This window comes from Tenrec ecaudatus, chromosome 5 (genome assembly GCF_050624435.1).
Source record: "Tenrec ecaudatus isolate mTenEca1 chromosome 5, mTenEca1.hap1, whole genome shotgun sequence".
In the NCBI taxonomy this organism is placed as follows: domain Eukaryota; kingdom Metazoa; phylum Chordata; class Mammalia; order Afrosoricida; family Tenrecidae; genus Tenrec; species Tenrec ecaudatus.
In genome coordinates this window covers 56,462,262-56,472,217 of record NC_134534.1, presented here as the reverse complement: position 1 = coordinate 56,472,217, position 9,956 = coordinate 56,462,262, and the positions used below count along the sequence as shown (strand labels likewise).

Sequence of the window (9,956 nt, the reverse complement as noted above, 5' to 3'; positions counted from 1 at the left end):
CTCGCAAAGCGGTCACCTTTCAGAAGCACGTCAGTAGGCCCGTCTTCTTTGAGTGCTCTGGTTCAAATCCACAAGCTTTCCACCAGCAGAGGAATGCTTGACCATGTGCGCCGCCAAGGGATTTCTTGGACAAGAGAGAGGCAATATTAATAACAGTATGCTTAGATGTTTGTTGAATGAGATTGTGCTAGTCCGGGTTGACTAGAGAAACAAATTCATAGACACTCCTGTGTGTATTAGAAAGAGCTTTCTATAAAGAGTAATTGTCTATTAAGAAAACATCCTAGCCCAGTCCAGATCAAGTCCATAACTCCAATATTAGCCCATATGTCCAAGATCAGTCTATAATTTCCTCTTCAGACTCACGCAACACATACAATGGTGCAGAATGCAGGAAGATCACAGGCCAGTGGGTGGAAAGTCTTGTGGATTCAGTGGTGGTAGAAGCATCTCAGTACTGGTGTGGGTCTCTACTTGGCTCTTTCAGCACCAGGGCTCTGGTTCCATCAGCATAACTCCATGTGTCTTATCAACAAGAATATCTCACAAGGTGATTGAGTGTTCTGCCTCCCACCTCCCGGGAGGAAGACAAGAGTTACCGGGATTAACAGGAGAAAACTATGCCCTACAGAGGCCTCATTGGCTATGACCTGATTGACAGGCTGGACTCCATAACGTCACTCAAGTTAACAGGAGATTATGTAACTGCCACAGTGATGTTTGTTGAGAGAACAATTACTCTGAGCAGGGAACTGGGCATCACGTGCATTTAATCTGCATTAATTTATTGAATCCTCGTAACGATCCCAGGAAAAAATACTAGTACTATCATTGATGTTTTGTAGATCAAGAGGGTTAGCATGCCTATTTTACTGGGTAAGTTTTTCTCTGCTCTTCCGTCTTACTCAGCAGAGTTGAACTTAGCCCCAGTTTTGTCACCTCCATAGCCCAAGCTCAGATCACCAACGCCATCACATATGGCAGGGCTTCAGAAAGTTTGTGGGGGAAATTACATGATCCTTTAATTCCACTTTTCCATGATCTTCTCAAAGCTTTCTTGTATTCTCTTTCACTATGAGGTATACTTGGAAAGGACTTGGTTGCAAACAATGAAATCCATGGACTTAGATCCAAGAAACTCCTGCATTTCTCTCTCCCATTTAACATCATGGTATTTTGTTCAAATGACGTTGCTCCTGTTTTCCTCTCTTGCACCATTCCTTAGTCCTAACATAATGAATGCATCCTTCAGAAGATCTGTCTGGATAAGTGGATGGTGTTTTGTAGCCTGTTCTGCCCACCTTTTCTATTTTTATTCTGTTTTGATCTCTGGTATTGCTTCAGGTATGTTACTTCTGTACAAGGAAGACAGAAATAAGATGAGCCAGATAGCTGGATGGATTGAATCAAAGGTAACCAGACAAGGGACATATGGGACTGGCTTACATCTTAGAAGTGTCATTGGGGAGAGAAGTATTCCAGGCAGAAGAAGTCCAGAAGATTGAATATGCAACACATTAAACAACAAGAGGCAGACTCTTTGGATGGAATTCTGGGCTTACAGGCATACCATTCAAATTTTTATGTGGTTAAATCAAATAGCTTCATCTGCAGGGAGCCAAATCTTAATACTCATTCAATGTGAATTAACTGAGCACCTATTAAAGGTATCAGTTATAATTCTAAGAAGTAACAAGCTATGCAGTACCATTGTTCACAGGAATTCACACTGGGGACAGACAGAAAGAAATGCATTTTCAAAACTTAGCAAGATTTTTGATTTTGAAGACAATAATCCAGGTCAATGTGATCAGAGTGCTTGGGGTGGAATTGGGGGTGGGGTGGGGGAAGGACAGCAATGATTGACCGAGTCATCAATTGAGGTCTCTCTGAAGGTGTCCTTTGATGAGTATTTCAGAGAAAAGAGCCTCCTAACAATCAGGTGAGGCAGTGTTCTGGGAAGCTACCTCACCTGTCCCACAGGAAGGACACGGAAACAGGTGAGCAGAAGGGCCGCCCTTTCTTTCTCCTAACAGCTTCCATTCCAGGAAAGGCGATGGCAGAGGTTTCTCTATGTCGCTGAGAGTGGATTTTAACATTTTGACTTAGATTTTGCTAGTTTCAAGCCTCCACTTTCTTCTTGAAAAAAATCTAGTCTCCTAAATTTTCTCTTTCCTAAATGCCTTTGGGGGAAGCGAGGGGGTATCTCCCACACTCCAGTGAATTCCTTAGGTCAGCACCCTGTCACTGTAGCTGGGTGAGCTGCTGGAACTGCCTTGGCGGATAGCCGAGTCACTGCCTGCTTGACAAGCTCTACAGGAGCTTCTCTCAGCAGAGATTAGACACGTCCTGTCACTTGAGTCAAACTCTGACACCACTGACGTGCGTTGGAGATCTCCCGGTGATGCTTAGGCCACCTCTGCTGAACAAGGGACCCGCAGCCCCGCAGGAGGGGCCCTTCGTTCCCATTTGCGCAAATCCTGCAGTGTTACAGACTTTAGCTAGCCAGCCCTTTCACATTTGTTCACACAGCCGGGTTTTCCCGAGAGAGCACCCTACCCCTTGGGCCCTTGATTTGGCAGATGCTTCTGTAACAGCTCTGTAGTGGACATTTGTTGGCTGCAAACTATCTGAACTTCTCCCTGTGTCCAGGGAATTCCTACCTTATAAATCCTGGTGAGAAGTCAAAGGCACGTCACACTGAAATGGCACCTGTACAGACAGAAAAATAGACAAGCGTGGTCACAGAAATATGAAGGGACCTCAAACAGTTCATGAAAAAGCAGAATTTAAGGAACTTATTGAAAGATTCCCCTCTTGGACACATATAGATATGTAAATTATGCTACTCTGCAAGGGCTTTTGTTATTTTAAGAGAAGGTAAGGCACAAAGCTGAGCATACTGGGGTCAGCAATTTCCCCCACCATTTTTATTGAGAACTCCCAGTTCACAGAGCTATCCAATCAACCGTTAATATTAGAGGAGGCCTGGGAAGAGGATGGTGTGCCCTTTTAGAGCGGCAATATTTGTGAAGAGAAGCTTTTCTTTCCTGTCTCAATAGATGGAAGTTTAACTAACAATTTTACACCTCAGAAGTAGGATTGTCAGGTTCTTAGTCTGGGGTATTGCTCTATGTCCTGCCTCTTTCACTTAGCCCATTTTGATTTTGATACCAGGTTCAGAATTTGTTAGGATGCATTTGAGTATAAGTAACAGAAAATATGACTCCAATAAAATAAGAACATTTACTGGCTCATTAACCTGAGACTCTAGAAATAGGACAGATTTGGTTACTCCAGTGGCTTAATAATTATGTTCCACTTTCAGAGATGGTAGACTAAACGGTGTATGATTGTAGGACGTCTTCCAGAAGCAGCCAAGTCAATGTGTCTTTGTTGTTTACCTATTTATTATTTTTGTTTGTTCTCCTAAGAAAATAGACATCTATTTGAATATTCTAAGATAGTATTTTTGAATTCATCTTGACCATTTAAGTTTCTTGGTCAAAACTATACAAGCGACTGTGACCTGAACATGCTTACTGAATTGCTTCAACCAAAGTCTCCACTTTTGAAGTTGAGGCTTTAAATAAGCTGTATTCAAAGCACATGGGCTGAAGGACAGGAGGTGGTGGTGGGGTGGGTGGAGAAGTGGCGCTAGTGGAAAATTGAGTAAAAACTTCATCTTGTTAGGAAGAGAGAATAAAGAATTAGTGCCAAAAATCAATTAGTAATAATCTCTATGTGGCGAGCTAATGACATAATGGGAAATGAGTCAATAATAGGATTGTACGTGAATCCTAAGCAAGAGGCAGAAGGGTTTGAACGATACCCCAGCTACACCGACTCCTCACTAGTTGGCCACCGGGGCGCCTTAGCTACTGAACGGCAACTGATGCCAATTTTGGGATCAGCAGGTCAAGTATACCCAGAAACAAACAGGTACCAAAATGTGTTTGTGGACCAGTGTAATTTAACAACATTTAAGACTTCTGATTTATGAATATGGATTTCTTTCAATTCACCTAGATGTTTTAAATTTCTTTCAACGGTGTTCTGTAGTTCTCAGAGTATACATTTTGCATTTCTCTTATGAACTATAGTCCACAATATTTGATTAAAGCTTAGCTTGACCTAACCTTGTGTCCCTGCTCCTCACAACATGATGGTTCAGTTCTACAGATGAGCATTCTACGAGAAAGAGCCACGTTAAAGTATCACCTTTTCTAAATAGTTTTGAGCGCACTGTGTCCTGTTTATCAGAAGTCCCTTGCTATGGCCAACTCATGTTTAACGAAAAAGGCAGGACAGTATATTTCGTGATGGGAAGAGTGTCAAAGACCTTGAGGATGTGCTTTCAAGCCCATTCTTGTACTCAGTGCCATCAAGTTGATTCTGAAATAGTGACCGTGTAGGACAGAGAGAACTGCTCCTGTGGGTTTCAGAGGCTATAAATCTCCACAGGAACAGAAAGTCTCATCTTTCGCCTGGGAAGCGTTTGTTGGGTTTGAACTGTTGCCCTTGCAAGATGCAGTCGGAAGCATAACCCACTATACCACCAGGGCTAATCCATTGTCGTGCTTATTAATACTAGCACTTACCAAGCATTTAACTATGCTGAGTATTGTTCTATAATCTTGACTTGTATTGAATTATTTAATCTTCTTTTCAACTAGATTATTATGTACATTTCATATATGATGTATCTATACACAAATTATTTTATTTAAGATTACATAGATCGTAAAGAACAAGACCATGATTGGACGCCAGCAAATCTGGTCATTGGAATCACCTGGAAACCTGGTGAAAATACAGATCCCTGGGCTCTGTTTGCAACCTAATGAATCAGAATTTCTCAGGAAATGAACCCAGGAGTTTTTAGTTTTCCCAGATCCCGGGTGTTCCCAAGGCTCAGTCAAGTCTGGGAATAAAGGCTCTAGTAGATCCATCACAGCACAAACTCTTCTCTCGCCTTCCCTCTCTCTCAAACACAACCCATTAAAATGGTATCTATTTGTATCTATTATATTGTACTTCAATTTTCAGTCCTTCCCCCAAACTAGTTTTTCCTCAATATTATCCACATTAGGTTATTATTTAACAAATAACATATCCTCTATGGAAATTGTTTTCCTAGAACTGCTTACGAGATACAGCTGCTCAGACTCTGTGAAGAGCCACCTTGTGGCAGAATCTAGCATTTCACGCTTATTAAAAAAAACAGCAGTTGCCAAGAAAACCACTGGAAAACAAAATAAAATGTAGTGCTGTGTTGTATGTAATGTAAATCAGATGATATGGTTTCTGAGATTTATAGTGCTGGAACAAAGTTTTGATTTCAACATTATCATATATTTTTCAATGATATTTATAGAGAATTGAAAAAGCAAACATTAAAACATGCAGAAGATATTATACTCACTAATGAGGCTTATATGATTTATATGTAAAATATTGATTCCAAGGCTCCAGATATCTCCTACTACTCTCAGCTTCAGCACTCAATCAGCTGTAAAAGTTAACACACGGGGCGAATGTGAGCAGGCTGGACCAAGACGACGAAACAGGTGATGCAGGCCATGCAGCTGGAGGCAGGCGCTTTCCTCATCTGTCTCTGAGCCCAGAGAAGGACGTGATGGGGCTATCATGCAGTGAGGAGTTCAATGATGCCACAAGAAGTGACTCAAAATTTGCACATTCTGGAACTGAAAGGTGAATAGCTCATGAAAAGATGGACCCTGTGAAGAAAGAAGGTTCTTCACATTCATCATCTTGAGACCTTCTGATAAGAGGAACGATCAAGTTGAAACTTCTCCATAGCAGTTGTCTGTAGTTTCAACAGGGCCAGAGCAATTGACTGAAATCACTGGTCTCCCAAGAGAGTCATAGGCTGGCACCATTCCCAGCCTTATATAACTGTTTGGCTTTCTTGGTAGCACACAAGTCATAGACCAGATGATGGACCGAAGCTTTGTAGGACTGATTTTTTTTCCCGTTTCATGGCAGATAGAAATTTCAAGACTGGCCTGGTGCTCTATATTGGCTTCCAATCAGTACCGACCCCAAGAACTCAGAGGTCCTCATGGTCCACGAGACCGAGCTTTAGCCAGCACATCTCCATTGAAGGCCTGAAGGAAGAGGAAACGTATGAGAGGATTGAAGTTCCAATCCACGTCATACCTCATGTCACCATTGGAAAAGTATGCCTTGAGTCAGCAGAAGCATTACCTAAAATCCTAGGCCAGGAGGGAGAGGATGCCCATAGGGGGCTGCACTGCCTTACACAACTGGACTCAGTGGCCAAGATCCATAATGGTTCAGTGTCTACCAAGCCCGTGTGCTGTCAGATGTCAGCGGTCCCCGGGCCTCTCCCGCAGTGGTTCCAGACCAGCCCGGAGCAAACCTAATAGTGGTTGCAGGAGTTGCAACAAGAAAGAGAAGAGCTTAGGTGCTTCCTAGAATATGGCTGGAGACAAAGCAGGGGAAGACTGAATATCCAAATGTAAAATTAATTATGCTGAATTAATGTTGAAGAAGCTTAAAGCCGGAGGACTCACCTCACCTGATTTGAAGACTCAGCACCAGGTGCCAGTCATCAAGATGGTATGGTGTTGGCAGAGCATCGATGCAAGAAACAGACCCACACAAACACACCTAACTCATTTTGACGAAGGTGTAAAAGCAATGAACTAGAGAAACAGAGGTTTTTTAATAAGTGCGGATCCATAGACCCTCCTCAAAAACTGAACTTCAACTTAAATCTCATGTTTTTATAAATATTAATTAAAAATGAATCATAACTTACATGTAAGATATAAGACATTTAGAAAATAATCAATTGGGGGAAATCTTCAGGATCTAGGACAAGTGATGAAATCTTTATCTTAAAAGCATCAAATACAAAAGGCAAGCAACCACTTTGTCAAAAGTAAAAACTTTGGCTCTGCGACAATTAAGGAAACAAGAAGACAAGCTTTAAATTGAGGGAAATTGTAATACAAACCTTATCTGTCCCTGACCACTCTGGACTGTTCAAACTTCCATAGTAAAACGTCTGGAAACGGCCAGAAGACATGAATAGATAGTTCAATGATGAGGATATGTGAATGGCAAGTAAACACATAGGGAGATGTTGGATACAATCAGTTCAGTTCATCAGGGAACTAAGAGATGATTATCACAGAGCCATATTATTACTACAGAACTCTCAGAACTGCTCATGGAAAACAATAGTGATAATACCAAACAGGTTGGAAATTTCTTAGAGTTAAAAATACACGTAGCATGTGACGCAGTAATTACGTACCTTAACAGTTACCTCAGAGAAAGGAAAGCCTGTATCTTCCCCCAAGCCTGTACATGAATGTTTGTAGCACCTTTCTTAGTAAGAGCCCCAAGCTGGAAGCAACCCAGATACCCTACTAGGACAGTAGTTGCCACAGGCAAGGATGGGTGGGGCTGGTAGGTATAAAAGAGAACTTCTTTGCGGTGATGGAACAATTCTGCATCTTGATCTAATTATACAAATACATACCTGCGTTAAAATTTCCTTGAACAACATGTACACACACAGCAACAAATGCATGTAATATCTGGTGAAACTGAGCAAGGTCTGCAGTCTAGTTAACTGTATTATACTGTTGTCGGTTTTTTAATTTTGAACTTGTACTATAATTATGTAAGATCCTTCCTATTGAGAAAACTGGGGGAAGAACACATGACACTCTGTGCTATTTTTGCAACTTCCTGTAGTCTTTACCTACTGCAAACTATTTTGTTAAATCAAAGGTGAATTGCCACTGTGGGTTCCTAGAGTACAAGAGGAGACTTGGCTGCGCTGTCAGGTAAGTGCTGTATTGCTAAGGCTGACAGTTCAAACCCACCAGCGGCTTTGTGGGAGACAGACGAGGCTATCTGCTTTTGTAAAGATTGCCAGCCTCACCCGTTGCACCAGGGGACTCCTTTGGCTCATAGTAGACCCTTAATCAATGTTTGTTAAACGAATAAATACAATTCACACTATCACAGAACAGTAAAATAATATGACATGGGTAACTGTTAAATTTCTCTGAGTGACCCAAGTTACAGTGAGGACAAGATTAGGTAAGCAGAGCAAAATTACCTCAAAATGATAATTATCACATTGCTCTGTGTCTGACATGGTAGTGTTGGATTTAGTCCCGAAGTTTCAACAGGCCTGTAAAGAGTACAAGAAGATGTTCACTTCTTGCCTTAGACCTGTGGCACAGGCTACTTTTCTAGGAATAAAGGTAAATCATAGTTGCAAGATCAAAATAAAGATAGGACTCTATGGTAGGAACAGCTACATGACTTATCTAAATGTTTCTTGTTAGTTATTCTTGTTGTTAGTAAAAGTTTTAAACAGGATTTTACAATGTATTTTCCTAAAATTTATTATGCAAATAATGTTACATGATAAAACTAAGAACAATACTATAAAATTAAAAATAGATATATACAAAAGTAAATGTACCCTCAAATTACTCCTAACATTCTTCTCCAGAAATAACTGTTTAATATCACTCTAAATCTATCAATCAAGCTGGTCTGTCATCTATCATTTATCATGTATCTTAACAGTTATAAAAATGAGAGCATCTTATTTATAGTATTTTATCTTGCTTTTCCTCTTACAATATATCTTAGAGATCTTTCCATGTATACACATATGGATGTACTACATTCTTTTATTTTCCAACACATGATTTGGATGTTGGCACACAGTATTATATTGAAATATTCCCCTATTAACGATGATTGGTGGTTCCTATATTTTCTTGTTGCTGCAGTTATAAACAGTACTGGAATGATATACTTGTGCATGTGATGGCTTCATGGAACTGAGTTAATGTATAAGAACGTATGCTGATTTAACATTTTGATGGATACTTGAAATTATGTTCTAAAATCACTATATTGAGTATACTCCTCCCCAAATTTCCCCACATCCTTGTCAATGCCGACACTGATGTGATTGATCTGGAAAAATGGTCGACCTGGAAAAACTCTAGCATGGTGGTGAAAGAATTCAAGCGTCAAACAAGGAAAGCTTTTGGATTTATACATCCAGTTTAAAATTCTTACATTGCAACTAATTAGGTATATGATCTTGGGTGAACTACTGGTCTCCTTTTAGTCTACCTTGATTATTTTTGGTTTCCTCATCCATAAAATATTGGTGATGGTAATGACCTTCTTAAATTGTTGAAAGAGTAAATGACATTAAAAAATACTAAAACCAATTGTTGTGGCGTTGACTCTGAATCATGGTGATCCCATGCATGTCGAAGAAATACTGTGCTACAGAGGCCTTTCCCAAGGTGCCTCTGCGTGAGCTCAAATATCAGACGGTATTTAGCCACTTAGAAACCCTTCCTAGGTACAGTGCCTGGTAAATTCCTGGACTTAAATAAATGATAGCTAAGGTGTTTTTTTCTTACTTTATTCAAAATGTCATATTTCTATGACCTGAATGTACAAGATTATAAGTACAATGGGTCTTCATACATATGTGGAAAAATTCCATTAGCTTCTAATTTTATTTGTCCATGTACTTTTTGAATCAACCTCATATTTTGACCTTTAAGCATTTTATTACAAAGTTCAATTACTATCCTAAATTTTGTAAAGAATGGCATTTCTTTTAAAAATGTATTTCAAAATTCAATATATGTGCATTTGATACAGTACACTCTAATATTACTAATTTTATAGATCCTTACATCTGGTCTGAGAAGTCAAATTTCCTTTGCTAATAGGATCTTAGTCATTATGTTTCTTGTTATGTGCCTTTGGTCTTGCAAAATATATTTTAACAGTGCTGTCATATTAACTTGGAGAGCAGCTGTAGTTCCTTTATTTAAAAATTTTCTTAGCACATGCACTGTGTTCAGGAAGAAAAAAATTACAGTATCTTCTTGTTAATGTAAAAT

At 39.9% G+C, this 9,956-nt stretch overlaps 1 pseudogene; it reads left to right on the top strand.

The window, feature by feature from the left end:
* The first annotated feature begins 5,573 nt into the window (after window positions 1-5,573).
* On the top strand, window positions 5,574-6,509 carry LOC142449096 (lys-63-specific deubiquitinase BRCC36-like; annotated as a pseudogene).
* Window positions 6,510-9,956: the final 3,447 nt, after the last annotated feature.